Source organism: Nycticebus coucang, chromosome 11 (genome assembly GCF_027406575.1).
Source record: "Nycticebus coucang isolate mNycCou1 chromosome 11, mNycCou1.pri, whole genome shotgun sequence".
NCBI classification, from domain to species: domain Eukaryota; kingdom Metazoa; phylum Chordata; class Mammalia; order Primates; family Lorisidae; genus Nycticebus; species Nycticebus coucang.
Window position 1 is genome coordinate 63,632,874 of NC_069790.1, and position 15,574 is coordinate 63,648,447.

General features: G+C 36.8%; 1 protein-coding gene across 10 annotated transcripts in view; it reads left to right on the top strand.

The window, feature by feature from the left end:
- SLC25A40 (solute carrier family 25 member 40) overlaps positions 1-15,574 on the top strand; it is a 68,852-nt gene that overhangs the window by 205 nt on the left and 53,073 nt on the right. For 5 of the 10 annotated variants that reach the window (XM_053609024.1, XM_053609026.1, XM_053609027.1 and 2 more), the window contains exons 2-3: positions 8,517-8,609; positions 14,944-15,065. The exons of 3 other annotated variants lie outside the window; for them this stretch is intronic. The gene's annotated coding sequence lies outside the window, so the exon portion shown is untranslated. Of the gene's footprint in view, positions 274-8,516; positions 8,610-14,943; positions 15,066-15,574 lie in introns of all 10 variants that reach the window. 2 more of the 10 variants (XM_053609023.1, XM_053609029.1) reach the window with 2 other exon arrangements.

The window sequence follows — 15,574 nt, forward strand, 5'->3', positions numbered from 1 at the left end:
CACGGGTCTGACGTCTGGGAGGCTGGAGGGGTGGCGGCCGCGGCCGAACACGGACTCAGCCTCAGGTCGCAGAGCGAGGTTTTCCCGTAGTCACCCTTGATCCAGCCAGCCCAGGACAGGCCGCAGAGGGACGTCGGAGCGAGGGCCTTGACCGTAGTGTCGCACCGCCACCCCAAAAGACGTTCAGGTCGCCTTGAGACCTTCGGTACTTGGCTTTGTGAGCTGCTCTGTTGACCTTAATTGTATTCAGACCGGTTTTCGTTTCAATTGTGTGTAAGTTTATTTCAGTGATTTAAAAAAAGTGGTTAAAATCTCATGTAAAACGACGATGATACTGGGATTATGATAAAAATTAAAATGCTTGTGAAATATTTTAATTTTGTAAATGGGAAAATGCCTTACAAAAAATTGGTTTGGGTATGTTTCTGCGTGTAAATTTCTTAAGTAGAAAGAGGATTACATTTTGTACTATTTAACATTCCTAGCTCCGGGCCCAGGCACTCATGTAAATGCTTGATTTTTTACCTAGAAACTCAGGGAATCAGAGTGTGTCAATATTACCAATTTTGCAAATAGGTACCTGGAAGCATAAACAAGTGTGGATTGTGGCATTGCTAGCTAAAATGGAGAGCACAGAAATGGATCATGTTTGATAATGGAAATGAGTTTTGTTTTAAACAAGTTCACGTTGAAGGGCCTAGGACAATAATGGAACTATGTTTATTATGATAGTTTATAACTCAAGAAAGGTGTCTAGGAGCAGCTGAGTGGGAAAAAGAAATACAGATCGATTTGAGAGAGTCATACAGACCGATCTCAGTCTTAGGGTGATGCACGAGGTTAACAGATCTTGAGGGGAGGTCTAGTTTGAACAAACGTTCAGTATTATAATTTCTGTTTGGGGAACAAATCTGTTTTCAAAATGTAACCTACAGAAAGAGCTCAAAATTCTTATGTTTTAAAAAGCATTTGAAAGGTTGAGAAATACTAAGGTAGATTTTCGTTAAAGCCATAGGAGAAAATGTAATTGCCAAGGAGAACAGGTGAAATAAAGACAATGAGCATCGGATGATGAAATAGTAAAAATTGGAGAAGATGCAGAGTTGGAAGAGAACTGGGAACAAATTTATCATCAAAAGTCACAGAATTGTGAACAATCAAATTATATGGGGTTTGCTAAATATATGTTTTGGGTAATTTTGAATCTCAGATTTAATAAATGCTTCTCAGAAGATTAAATGGAACATATCTGAAAACTTAATTAGTACAGCACCTGGTGCAAGAGTTTAGAAATTGCTATCTATCTGGTGAACTCTGCACTGCTCCTCCATTCTCAAAAGAATAGTTAAAGGCTAATACTTGAAAACCAGACCAAAGATTTTGGTATTAAAAATATCATTAGCTTCTTTAATGAGAATTGAGTTGAAGGGGAAGGTTAGTATAATAATAAAAACAGGGGGTTTGAAGTTGAGACAGGTTGAGTATTAAGTTTCAAAAACTTTATCAGTGATAGGAAGGGAAGATTAGATCTTTGGAAGATTTGGAAGACATGGAAAAAAATTTAAGCAGGTTTTTCTATTGAAGAAAGTAAAAATGGAAGTCCATTTTATGTTCTAATGAAAGATGATAACTTATGTTTTTTACTTAATATAATGAAGGCCAGTAACAAAAATAGTTACACCCTATGCTCACCTTTTACTGCACTGTAGGTGACACTTCCAAGCTATGAATAAGCAGAAAATATGGTCTTCTGGATAGTTAACAGTTTTCTAATCTATCACCCCAAGTTAGTTTTGAAAAATATCAGAACCTAACTCTTTTAGTAGGAAGGAGGGCTTGGACATGTATCTATCTCCATTAAAGCTAGAAACTGCCTTACCTATCATGTCAATAATCAGGGCTATTGGTAAAAGAATGAGGTTTATCTTGAAGTAGATCTTGAAAATGTACTTGAAAAGAGTCCTTCAGATGAAAGAAAACACATTGAAGAAGAAAGGAATGGGGAGGGCAGTTGTTTATTGCCAACTAGTATTCTGTCGTGTGTATACCATTTTTTATTCATGCGCCTATGATAAGACATTTGAGTTGTTTCTAGTTTTGGTCTGTTATAAATAATGCTGCTATGAACATGTGTATAGAAGTCTTTCTTTGGACATAAATTTTTATTTCATTTGGAATTACTGAATCATATAGTGACTGAATTTTTTTTAAAAGTATGAGAAACTACTGAACTTTTAAAATCTCCCACCATCAATGTATGAGAGTCCTACTTCACACATCCTTCCACTTGCTAGGTATGAGCTGAGTATTCAGGTTTTTTTTTTTTTTATTGAGGTAAAATTGACATAATGTAAACTTCACTATTTTAATCATTTTGAAGTGCACACTTCAGTAACTTACCATACATTGGCAATGTTAACGCAGCCATCACCACTATCTAATTCTAGAACATCTACACAGGGAAAAGAAACTTTGGATCTATTAAACACTCAATTCCCACTTCTTCTTGAAACTAGTATTCTGCTTTATTTCTTTATGGATTTGCCTATTCTGGACATTTCATATGAATACGGTCATGGAATATGTGGGATTTTAGTGTCTGGCTTTTATTTAGTATGCTGTTTTCAAGATTCATCTATCCATGTTGTAGTATGTATGTATCTGTTCTTCATTCTTTTTTATGTCTGATTAAAACTGTCTTAATAGGGTTATATATTTTGTTTATGCATTCATCAGTTGATAAACATTTGGTTTCTTTCTGGATTTGGCTAGTATGCATAATAGTACTCTTAACATTTGTATTCAAGTTTTTGTTAAGACTATGATGTTTTCAGTTTTCTTGAGTATACATTGGGTCACCAAGTTTGAAATGTCCGATTTTGAATCAAAAGTTTAGTTTATTATGTCTCCTACAAGAAGCAGTACAATTAATCAGAGTAGGCACCTAAACTACCAACTGCTGTTTTGCCATCATAACGGTAGCTTGATTTTGCCAGCAGAAAAGAATCCTGGAAAGCAAGTAGCAGTGAAATCATGAAAGGCATTATCCACAGTTTGTTGAGAATTGAATATTTTTCCTTGCAAGAAGTGGTCCAAAGCATGGAAGAGATGGTAGTCAGGTGCAAGGTCTGGTGAATACAGTGGATGATAGTTTCCAAGTCCAGCTTGAGCCACATTGTTTGTGGGACAGTATTGTCTTGCAAGAGGAATGGCCTGTCTCCCTTGACCAATATCTGCCTCTTAATCTCAAGCATCCTTGTCATTTCATCTAGTTAGTTGCAGTAGACATCCACTATAATTGATTGACCAGGTTTCATGAAGCTGTGGTGGGTAATACCAGTGCTGGAATACTAGACACTATAAGCTTTTTCTGATGAATATTTGCTTTTGGACTGTGTTTTGGTACTTCGGCTTTATGCAACCATTGTTCCAAACACTGTGATTGTCAAAAAGAAGCCATATTTCATCACATGTAACAATACAGCATAGAAATGGTTCACCTGTATGTTGTGACAGCAAAGAAAGGCAGGCTTCCAGATAGTTTCTCTTCTGATGCTCTTTTAATTCATGTGGAACCCATCTATTCAGCTTCTTTACCTTACTGATTTGTTTTAAATGGTCCAATATTGTTGGAATAGTGACCTCAAACCTTGCTAATTCACACATAGACTGAGGTAGATTCACTTCCACTATAGCTTTCAGCTCATCATTATCACCTTGGTCTCAGATTACCCATGTGGCTTATTTTGAAGATTAAAATCACCAGAACGGAACTTCTCAAACATCAGTGTACATTCATTAGCTATATCCTTCCCAAACACTTCATTGATATTTTGAGCTGTCAGCGCTCCCTTGGTTCCATGATGGAACTCATATTAAAAATGACACAAATTTTTGACTCAATCATAGTTTTATAAAAATTGCTCTAAAAAATGTTGACAGATAATCAGAAGCCAAAATGTGTTTGAAAAAATGTGTGCCTTCATAATAAAAAAAGTGTCAAAGTTGGACGGTGCCTGTGGCTCAAAGGAGTGGGGCGCTGGCCCCATATGCGGGAGGTGGTGGGTTCAAACCCAGCCCTGGCCAAAAACTGCAAAAAAAAAAAGTGTCAAAGTGAAATGTCCACGATATCAGCTGTCAAACTTAAGGAAATTAGCCATTTTATACTTAACCTTCACACATAGGAGTACAATTGCTGGGTCATTTTGTATTTAACATTTTGTGATGCTGCCAAACTATTTTCCACATAGCTATACCATTTTGCATTATTAGTAGCAATGTAAAAGAGCTCCAATTTCTTCACATCCCTTGTCAATACATGTTCTTTTGAGTTTGTTTACCTTTCCTTTTTTAATTATAGCCATCCTACTTAGGTGTGAAGTGGTATCTCTTTGTGGTTTTGATTCTCATTTCCCTAATGAGTACTGATGTTCAGCATCTCTTCATGTGCTTATTGGCCATTACCACATCTTGGAATATTCAAAGAAGTCCTTTGCCCATTTTTTTGTGTCACTTAGTTAAGAATTATAAGTATTCTTTATATATTTTGGATACTAGAACCTTATCAGATATATGATTTGCAAAATTTTTCTCTTGTTCTATGTCTTTTTCAATTTTTGAGAATGTCCTTTGATACGCAAAAATTTTTATTTTGATAAAATTCAGTTTATTTTTTCTTTTTGATTTTTATACTTTGGTGTCATATCTAGGAAACTATTTACAAATTCAAGGTCATACAGATTTACTCTTATAAGAATTTTATAGTTTGAACTCTTATTTAAGTGTTTGGCTCATTTAGAGTTAATTTTTGGTATGCAGTCCAACTTCATTGTTCTGCATGTGGCTATCCGGTTGTCCCAACACTGTTTGTTCTAAAGACTCTAGTTTTTCTCATGGAATAGTCAAAACCTTGTTGAAAATCAATTGACCGTAGATGTGTGGGGTTGTTTCTGGACTTTCGATTCTGTTTCATTGATCTATATATGTGTCCTTGGGGTAGTACTACACTGCTCTAATTACCTTAGCTTTTTTATAATAGTATACTTTGAAATCGGAAAGTCCGAGTACCACAGATATTTTTATCTTTTTCAGGATTTTTTTGGCCATTCAGGGTCTCTTAAAATTCCATATGAATTTTAGGATCAGTTTGTTCATTTCTGCAAAAATGTAGTTAGAAATTCAGTAGCATTTGCATTGAATTTCTAGTATTACCATGTTAACAACATGTTTCAATTTGTGAATATAGGATGTCTTTGTTTATCTGGATCATCTTTAATTTGAACAGTGTTTTGTAGTTTTCATTGTAGAAATCTTACACCCCCCTTGGTTACATTTAATGCTACATATTATTGTTGCTGCTTTTGTAAGTAGAATTGTTTTCTTAATTTCATTTTCAGATTGTTCATTGCCAGTATATAGAAATGCGACTGATTATTTTTTATTGACCTTGTATCCTGCAACCATGCTGAATTTATTAGTATAAGTAGATTTTGGTGAGTTCTTTAGAATTTTATAGATATAAAATCATGTCATCTATTAATAAAGAGAATTTTACTTTTCTTTAAAATCTGGATGCCTTTTGTTACTTTTATTGCCTAATGGCCTTAACTAGAACCAGGAAAATAATGTTGTATGGAAATGGTGAGAGAATGTATAAATTTATTTGTCTGATCTTACGGGCAAAACTTTTAATCTTTTTTGATTAACTATGGTTGATCCTCTTTGGTTTTTTCATAGATGCTCTACATCAGGTTGATGACGTTTTCTTTTTTTGTACTTCATTCATTGTGTGTTTCCAGTTTTATTCGTATTAGGAAAAGGTGTTGGATTTTGTCAAATGTTTTTTCCTCATCGGTTAAGTTCATCATATGGCTTTTTTCCCTTCATTAATTAATATAATGTATTTCATTGATTTTCATATGCTGAACCACCCTTGCATTCCTGGGGTATATCTTACTTGGTCATATTTGTTTTAATATAGAGTTTTATTCAGTATACTAGTATTTTGTTGAGAATTTTTATATTTCTATACATGAGAGATACTGGTCTCCAGTTTTCATGTGATGTTATCAGGGTAATACTGTACTATCTGCTTTATAGAATGAATTAGGAAGTGTCCTGCTTTCTATTTATGGAAAGAGTTTGAGACTGGTGTTAATTCTTTCTTAAATGTTGATAGAATGTACTTGTGATGGTGTTTGGTCCTGGGCATTCTTTCTTGGGAATTTTTTTTTTTTTTTGTAGAGACAGTCTCACTTTATCGCCCTTGGTAGAGTGCCATGGCATCACACAGCTCACAGCAACCTCCAACTCCTGGGCTGAAGCGATTCTCTTGCCTCAGCCTCCCAAGTAGCTGGGACTATAGGCGCCCACCACAATGCCCAGCTATTTTTTGGTTTGCAGTTCAGCCGGGGCCGGGTTTGAACCCGCCACCCTCAGTATATGGGGCCGGCGCCTTACCGACTGAGCCACAGGAGCCGCCTTTTCTTGGGAATTTTTTGATTACTGACTGAATTCTTTTACTTAATCCCAGTCTATTAATATTTTCTATTTTTTTGAGTCAGTTTTTACAGTTTGAGGTTGTGTGATTCTAGTGATTTGTCCATTTTATCTAGGTTATCTAATTTATGGGCATGGTTATGTAAGGCTGTTAGTAATGTTCTACAGTTGTTTTTGATCTCAGTAATTTGAGTCTTCCGTCTTTTCTTGACTGTATAGCTAAAAGGTTGTCAATTTTGTTGATTTTTAAAAAATATAAATAACTTTGGTTGTGTTAATTCTCCCTAGTTTTTCTATACTCTTTTGTTCATCCTCATTTTGATCTGTAGCATTTCTTTTTTTGTACTTGTTTTGGATTTATTTAGTTTGTCACTTTACTAGTTTTATAGAGAGACAGGTTATTTGAGTTCTTTCTTATTTTTTAAAGTAGGCTTTTACAGCTATAAAATTCCCTCTAAATACTGCTTTACTCTCTCTCTTAAGTTTTGGTATGTTTTGTTTTCATTTTACTTTTCCTCAAGGAATTTTCTAATTCCATTGTAATTTCTTCTTTGATCCATTAGCTGTTTAAGAGTATATTGTTTAATTCCACATATTTGTGAATTTTCCAAATTTTTTTCTATTATTGATTTTAAGTTTTCTATTTTGGTGAGAAAAGATACTTTATATTTTAGTTTTTGCAGTTTTTGGCCGGGGCCGGGTTTGAACCCGCCTTACTCCTTTGAGCCACAGGTGCTGCCCTATATTTTAGTTTTTGAAAATTTATTTTCTTTTAAAATTATTTTTTGAAGTAAAATATATGTATATTATTTATATATATATTTTTAATTTACTTCATTCTCTCTCCCCTCCCCTGTTGAAAATTGTTTTCTGGCCTAACAGATGATCTGTCTTAGAGAATATTCCTGTTCACTTGAGAAGAACGTATATTTCACTGTTGTTCAGTGGCATATTCATTTAATATGCATCAGATAGATCTTATTGGCTAATAGCGTTGTTCAAGACTTCTAATTCCTCATTTATGTTTTAGATAGTTCTATTCATTATTGAAAGGGAGATGTTGAAATTTCCAGCTATTCTTGAGCTTTATCTCCAGTTACATGTGTCTCATATATTTTGGGGTGTTTTATTTTTATGGTTTTTTTTTTTGGTTTTTTGGGTTTTTTAAGATAGGGACTCCCTCTGTTGCCCAGCCTAGAACTAGTTTGTGTCTTTGGTTCTAAAATGAGTCTCTTATAGACAACTTATAGTTTAGTACTTTTCAAAATTCATTCTTCCAGACTGTCTCTCTTAATTGGAGAGATTAGTCTATTTCTAACTAATGAAATTACTAATAACAGAGGAGTTTGCCATTTTTTAGTTTGTTTTATATGTGTCATATCTTTTTTGTTTATCAAGTCCTTCCTCAGTTATCACCCTATTTTGTGTTAGGTGTTTTCTAGTGTACCATTTTGATTCCCTTATTCTTTGTTTTACAATATGTATCTTAATTATTTTCTCAGTCCTGGGGATTATAATTAACATTTAATTTATAACAATTTAGTTCAAAATACTACTGGGGGGCCAGGCGCGGTATCTCATTCCTGTAATCCTAGCACTCTGGGAAGCTGAGGTGGGTAGATTACCTGAATTTATGGGTTTGAGACAAGCCTGAGCAAAAGTGAGACCCTGTTTCTAAAAAAAAAAAAAAAATAGCCGGGCATTGTTGTGGGCACCTGTAGTCCCACCAGATGGGGGAGGCTGAGGCAAGGAAAATCACTTGAGCCCAGGAGTTTGAGGTTGCTGTGATCTATGACTGCATGGCACTCTACCTAAGGTGACAAAGTGAAACTCCGTCTCAATAAAATAAAAAACAAACAAAAGCCCAAAATACTACCAGTCAATTTTCCATAGTATTACATTTATCTGCATACTACCAGATCCCCCAGTTCCTACTGTTAAGAATGAATACTGATACTGAGTCGAGCTGGTGATGCAGTGATCAGAGACATAGAGCAATTCCACACAATTTATTACAGGAAAAAGAACGAAGCTATACGAAGTGAAAGTGAAGAAGGAAGCTACACAAAAATGACACAAAGTGAAAATACGTTCCAGAAAGAGAAGAACAGGTTAGTCTCCATGAGTGGAGAAAGACTTCAAAATCTGAGCACACACTGCCTTTTATATGCTCATTGGTTTGTCCTTCATTTTTCCTGGGCAGGATTGGTTGTCATTTCTTGCTGTTTGGGGTAATTGACACGTTGGGGGTATTTAACAGATTAAATAACAATTTAGTTACAAAACAGTTTTCCTTACTATACAAAAAAGTTTTCTCCACAATCCTTCAGGAAAGCTCCACCCATGCTATGCTAATAAGATAACAATGAGTCAGTTAAAGGTCACTAGGACCTCTTACTGAATATGTTCCCACTTGAGAGCAGGGGCTAACAGCAATTTGGTTCCTAGGTACAATTGAGTTCCTGCTGTCCACACTTAGCCATTTTCTTCCTACCTGTTTACACTGCCCCCCTCCCCCCCAACTAACAATAGTACACAAAAATTTTGAGCCTGGATAGCTCCCATCTCTCTTTTATCATAAATGATTTATTATTATTTTAAATTATTGTTATAAATAATAGTAATCAATGTAGATTTATTATTTTATGTAATTGTGTGTATAAAAAAAGAGTAGTTATAAACAGTCTAGTACAAGTGTCCTTATGATAAAAGGATTTTTATCCTTCTGGGTAGATGCCCAGTAATGGGATTGCAGGATCAAATGGGAGGTCTAGCTTGAGTGCTTTGAGGTTTCTCCATACTTCCTTCCAAAAAGGTTGTACTAGTTTGCAGTCCCACCAGCAGTGTAAAAGTGTTACCTCCTCTCCACATCCATGCTAGCATCTGCAGTTTTGAGATTTTGTGATGTGAGCCATTCTCACTGGGGTTAGACGGTATCTCAGGGTGGTTTTGAATTCCATTTCTCTAATAGATAGGGATGATGAACATTTTTTCTTATGTTTGTTAGCCATTCGTCTGTCTTCTTTAGAGAAAGTTCTATTCATGTCTCTTGCCCATTGATATATGGAATTGTTGCCAAAATGTGGAAACAGTCTAAATGCCCACCAACCCAGGAATGGATTAACAAGCTGTGGTATATGTATACCATGGAATACTATTCAGCCATTAAAAAAAATGGAGACTTTCTCCTTCGTATTAACCTGGATGGAAGTGGAAGATATTATTCTTAGTAAAGCATCACAAGAATGGAGAAGCATGAATCCTATGTACTCAATTTTGATATGAGGACAGTTAATGACAATTAAGGTCATGGTGGGGGTGGGGGAAGGGGAGAGCGAGAGAGAAAGAAGGAGGGAGGCGTGGAGAAAGGAAGAGCAGAGAGAGGGAAGGAGGGAGGGGTGGGGCCTTGGTGTGTGCCACACCTTTTGGGGGCAAGACATGATTGCAAGAGGGACTTTACCTAACAAATGCAATCAGTGTAACCTGGCTTATTATACCCTCAATGAATCCCCAACAATAAAAAAAGAAAAAGAAGAGTGGTTACTAACCAAAAAGTAAAAGTACAGTTTCTAACCTTAATATATATATTTTACATTTACCTATGTTATTATTATTACTGTTATTTCATTCTTTTATTTTCATCCCATTTATATCTTTGAATCTAAAATGTCTCTAGTAGAGAGGGTATAGTTTGATCATGTGTGGTTTTTTTAAGTGCTTTTGCCAATCTCTGCCTTTTAATTGTGGTGTTTATATTTAATGAAGTAGAATTTACATCTGCCATTTTGCTGTTTTCTGCATTTTCCATACAAATAATTTTTAGTTTACATTTGGGTTACTTTCCAATTAACCCATCATAAATTATAGATGGGTTAAAATGCATTTAGTATGACTAATCTTCTTAGTGTTATAACTTAGTAGTCTAGCTTACCTCAAACATGCTCTGAACACTTACGGTAGCCTATAGTTCAGCAGAGTCATGGTTGTGATTCCTTTGAATTCACAGACCAATTTGGATAAAGTGATGTCTTTATAGCATTCATTTACAGCAATGAAATATCATATTTCTTCATTTATTAAAGTCTTTAAATCAGTGAAATGTTATATTTTCCTCTATGGATGTCTTGAGAATCTTTCATGAACTTTATTGCCAGTGTACATGAAATTCTTCCACAATACTGTAAATGCTATTGATTTTAAATTTTATTTTCAGTGTGTTGCTACTGTACAAAATGCAGTTTAATTTGTCATACTAATTTTTTTATATCTAACAACTTTGCTAAAATCTCACTAGTTCTATGTTTACATGACAAGTTTGCCTCAGCCTCCCAAGTAGCTGGGACTACAGGTGCCTGCCACAACAATCAGCTATTTTTAGAGATGGGTCTCAGTCTGGCTCAGGCTGGTCTTAAACTCCTGAGCTCAGGCAATCCACCGGCCTTAGGCTCCCAGAGTGCTGGGAAATTAAGAAAAAGGAAAAAAAACAAAAACAAAAACCAAACAGTATATCTTGCTGAATATTGTCTGGGGCAACAGGTGATCTTCTGAGGTATGAGATGTTAATCACAATGTTGATGCAGCTGTACAAGATGGAGACTGGAGGCCTCTGCTGATTTCTCAGACCCTGCATGTTTGGGAGCCAAAATGTCTCCTCAGACCGTTTAAAGACACTCCAAACTGTGAACCTTGGCTAAGCAGAAGCTTTCCAAGGAAAGCACTTATAGCTGGGGTGTCTCCTGGCATGGCTACCTGCTTATCCTGTGCGCCAAAACCGTTCTCACTCTATGCCTGAGGGCCAAGGCTGTAATCTGCCAAACACTTAGATCTTCACCCTTCCCCAGTGTCTCAGTCTCTGCCTTTGGACAGCTCAGTTACTAGATTACTTTCCTAAGGTCTTCCATCTGATCCCCATGCTGCAACCCGGAGGGGCAGCTCCCCCTCAGTGGCTGTGCAGGCAGCCCACAGGTGAATGATATTAGCTCCTTTCTGTCTTGGCCGCTGAGTCCGGGGGCCCCAGGCAACACCCAAAGTGGTCAGCACACCCCTGCCCAAGATTTCCTAAGGCAGTTCTATCCAGTGCTCAAGTCCAAAAAAACCAAAGCAGCCCATAGGTAAGGCTTTTCCTGCTTGTAGTCTCCCTGTTGCTATGGTTACACCTGTGGGCAGCCTCCAACCAAACAAGCTGCACCTACCACTTGCCAGTTTTCCACCATGTTTGTCCTCGTGGTGTCCAGAAGTCTCTCGCTGACTCCCTGTGTCACCAAAGGGAAGTTTCTGGGCAGAACCCACCAGCCTTACATGCTTGGAGTCTTCTCTTCCCCAATCTCACTGTGCCCAACGGGGACAGTACAGAGACTGTTACTCGGCCGCCATCTTGCTCGGAGGCCTGGCTATATTTTTTTTTGTAGAGATGATGTCTTGCCATATTGTCCGGGCTTTCCCCAAACTCCTGACTTCAAGCAATCCTGGAATTATGATCACAATAGGCACTACCTATTGTACCTGGACCTTACCCATGTTCTTAATGTCAAAGGGAAAACTTTCAGCACTTCATTATTAAAACACCTTTTTATTTCTTCTTTGACCCATTTCCGGTGGTATTTCTGTCATCGTTTTTTTAGTTTAATTTCATCTTTTCTTAGAGAATATATTTTGTGTGATTCTTTGAGACTTGTTCTGTGACCCAGAATAAAGTCTGTCATGGTAAATTTTGTCTGCGTACTTATCCCCAGAAGCAAAAATTATGTATTTATCCTATAAAATTTCCCACGGAAATGGCCACTACCATTATTGGTGCACTTAAAATTTTTACATTGAGGGTGGCGCCTGTGGTTCAGTGGTTAGGGTGCCAGCCTCATATACCGAGGGTGGCGAGTTCACACCCAGCCCCGGCTGAACTGCAACAAAAAAATAGCCGGGCGTTGTGGCGGGCGCCTGTAGTCCCAGCTACTCGGGAGGCTGAGGCAAGAGAATCGCCTAAGCCCAGGAGTTGGAGGTTGCTGTGAGCTGTGTGACGCCACCGCCCTCTACCGAGGGCGATAAAGTGAAACTCTGTCTCTACAAAAAATAAAAAAATAATAAAAAATAAAGAAATTTTTACATTGAGTAATTTAATACTCACTTCACCTATAAAAATGCACAAATAGACAGAAAGTGAAGGCATGGAGGAAAATACTCCGTGCAATTAGACCCCCCACCCCCAAATAGACTAATATCAAATAAGTGACTACAGTCACAGGTTATACAAAGAGACAAAATCAATATAAAAACTATGTAGTCATACACCTACCACTAGAGCACCCAAGTATATAAAGCAAGCATTAATAAAGCTAAAAGGAAAAGTATGACCTTCTAATTTCAGGATTGTTCTTTTTTAAGCACTAAAGGAGGCAAGAAAAGCTTCATCTTTGGCTCCTGCATTCCTTCTTATAACAGGATTTGTTTTGTAAAATATGGATTCAGCCAAAAGGCTTTCCTTAAGGACCTAGAAGGCAGTATGTGGCCTTAAGGTTACTGGTTCCCCACCCCAACAAGATTATATAATTCAAAACAGCTAGTAGGGAATAATTTGAGTGCTTTTATTATAAAGAAACAACAAAGCCTGGGCACCTGTAGCTTAGTGGTTAGAGTGTGGACCCTGTGCACCAGAAGTAGCAGGTTTAAACCTTGCCTGGGCCTGCTTAATTTAAAAAAAAAAAGATAGGATTCATTTTGACGAAGGTGCAAGATCATGCAACAGGGAAGTGACAATAAATGGTGCTAGGAAAACTGAATAACCTTGTGCAGGATAAGGAAACTAAACCCTTCTTTTTTTCCCCCCACCATATACAAAAATCAAATATAAGGCCTGAAATTGTGAAGAAGAAAACATGAGAAAATGCTTCAGGATATTGGCCCAGGCATAGGCTTTCTCTATGAGACCTCCAAAGCTGGCTGGGTGCAGTGGCTCAGGCCTGTAATTCTAGCACTTGAGAAGCTGAGGTGGATAGATTGCCTGAGCTCACAGGTTGAGACTAGCCTGAACTAGAGCAAGCCCTCACCTCTAAAAACGGTCAGGCATTGTGGCAGGTGTTTACAGTCCCAGTACTTGGGAGGCTGAGGCAAGAGAATCCCTTGAGCCCAAGAATTAGAGGTTTCTGTGAGCTATGACGCTGCAGCACTCTACAGGGGCAAAAAAATGAGATTCTGTCTAAAAAAAAAAAAAAAACTTCCAAAGCAAAGGCAATAAAAGCAAAAATAGATAAATTGGGGTTACGTCAAGCTGAAAAAAGTGTCTGTAAAACAAAGTGAATAGACGACCCACAGAATGTGAGAATATATGCAAAGTATGCATCAGAAAAAGGGTTAATAACCTGAATATATGTGTATAATGAACTCAATCAAAAAATAACCTTATGAAAAAGTGGGCGAAATATCTAAATAGAGATTTTTCTTTCTTCTTTTTTTTTTTTTTTGTAGAGACAGAGTCTCACTTTATCGACCTTGGTAAAGTATTATGGCATCACACAACTCACAGCAACCTCCAACTTCTGGGCCCTGGCAATTCTCCTGTCTCAGCCTCCCAAGTAGCTGGGACTATAGGTGCCTGCCACAATGCCTAGCCATTTTTTTGTTGCAGTTTGGTCCGGGCCTGGTTTGAATCTGCCACCCTCGGTATGTGGGCTGGTGCCCTACCTACTGAGCTACAGGCGCTGCCCCTAAATAGAGATTTTTTCAAAAGAAGATGTATATATGGCTAACAGTATATGAAAAAATTCCCAGCATTACTAATTATTAGAGAAATGCTAATCTCAGCTATAATGAGACATGATCTCACCCCAGTTAAAATGGCTTTTATCAAAAAGGGAATAACAGATGCAGGCAAAGATGTGGAGAAAGGGAAATACTTGGACAATGTTGGTGGGAATGCAAATTAGTACAACCAATATGGAAAACAGTATGGAGATACCTCAAAAACTAAAAATAAAACTACCATATGATCTCATCATTTTACTAAAGCAGTGTTTTTCAACCTTTTTTAGCTCATAGCACACTTGAGCCTATAGTTAAACTTACATTGATTTTTAAAAAGAGTAAAAAAAAGGGCAGCACCATGGCTCAAAGGGGTATGGTGCTAGCCCCATATGCCAGAGGTGGCGGGTTTAAACCCAGCCCTGGCCAAAAACTGCAAAAAAAAAATAAAAAAAAGTGAAAAAAGAATATACTTACTGTGCTTTGAATCTGTTTTGAAAATAATTCAATTAATGATCTTTAAAAATTTTCCTGGCACACCTAAGATCACAGCACACCAGTGTGCTCCCACATACCAGTTGGAAATCCCTGCACTAAAGGGTAGGTATCCAGATGAAAGAAAATCACTATGTCAGAAATAATTGCATTCCATGTTTATGGCAGCATTATTCACTGTAGCCAAAATATGAACTCAATCTAAGTTTCTATTTACAGATAAATGGATACAGAAAATGTGGTATAAATACACAATGGAATACTATCTATCCATTAAAAAAGAATGAAATCCTGTAATTTGTGACAACATGGATGAATCTGGAAGACATTTGTTAAGTAAAGTAAGCCAGACACAGACAATTATTGCATGTTCTTATTGTTTGTGGTAGCTAAAAAAAGTGGATCTGGTGAAAATATAGAATAGATTCGTGGTTACCAGAGAGCAGGGAAGAAATATGAAGAAACATTGATTAATGGGTACAAATATACAGTTAAAAGACATAAGACCTAGACCTAGTGTTCAGTTGATCAAGTAGGTAATTATAGTTAACGATAGTCTGTTGTACATTTCAAAATATTAATAGCTAGAAGAGAATAATGTGAATGTTACCAGCATGAAATAAGATAAATATTTAGAGTAATGGATATCCTAATTACCCTAGATTTTTACACATTATTTATCAAATTATCACATGTTCCTCCAAAATATGTACATCTATTATGTATCAATAAAAATATAGTAAATCCTCTATAGCTTACCACCTCCCTACGTTGGCCACCTGCTTAAGTTGACCTAATTTTCATAGACCGGACATGTGCCACATTCATGTACCAGTACCATAGGCTGAAT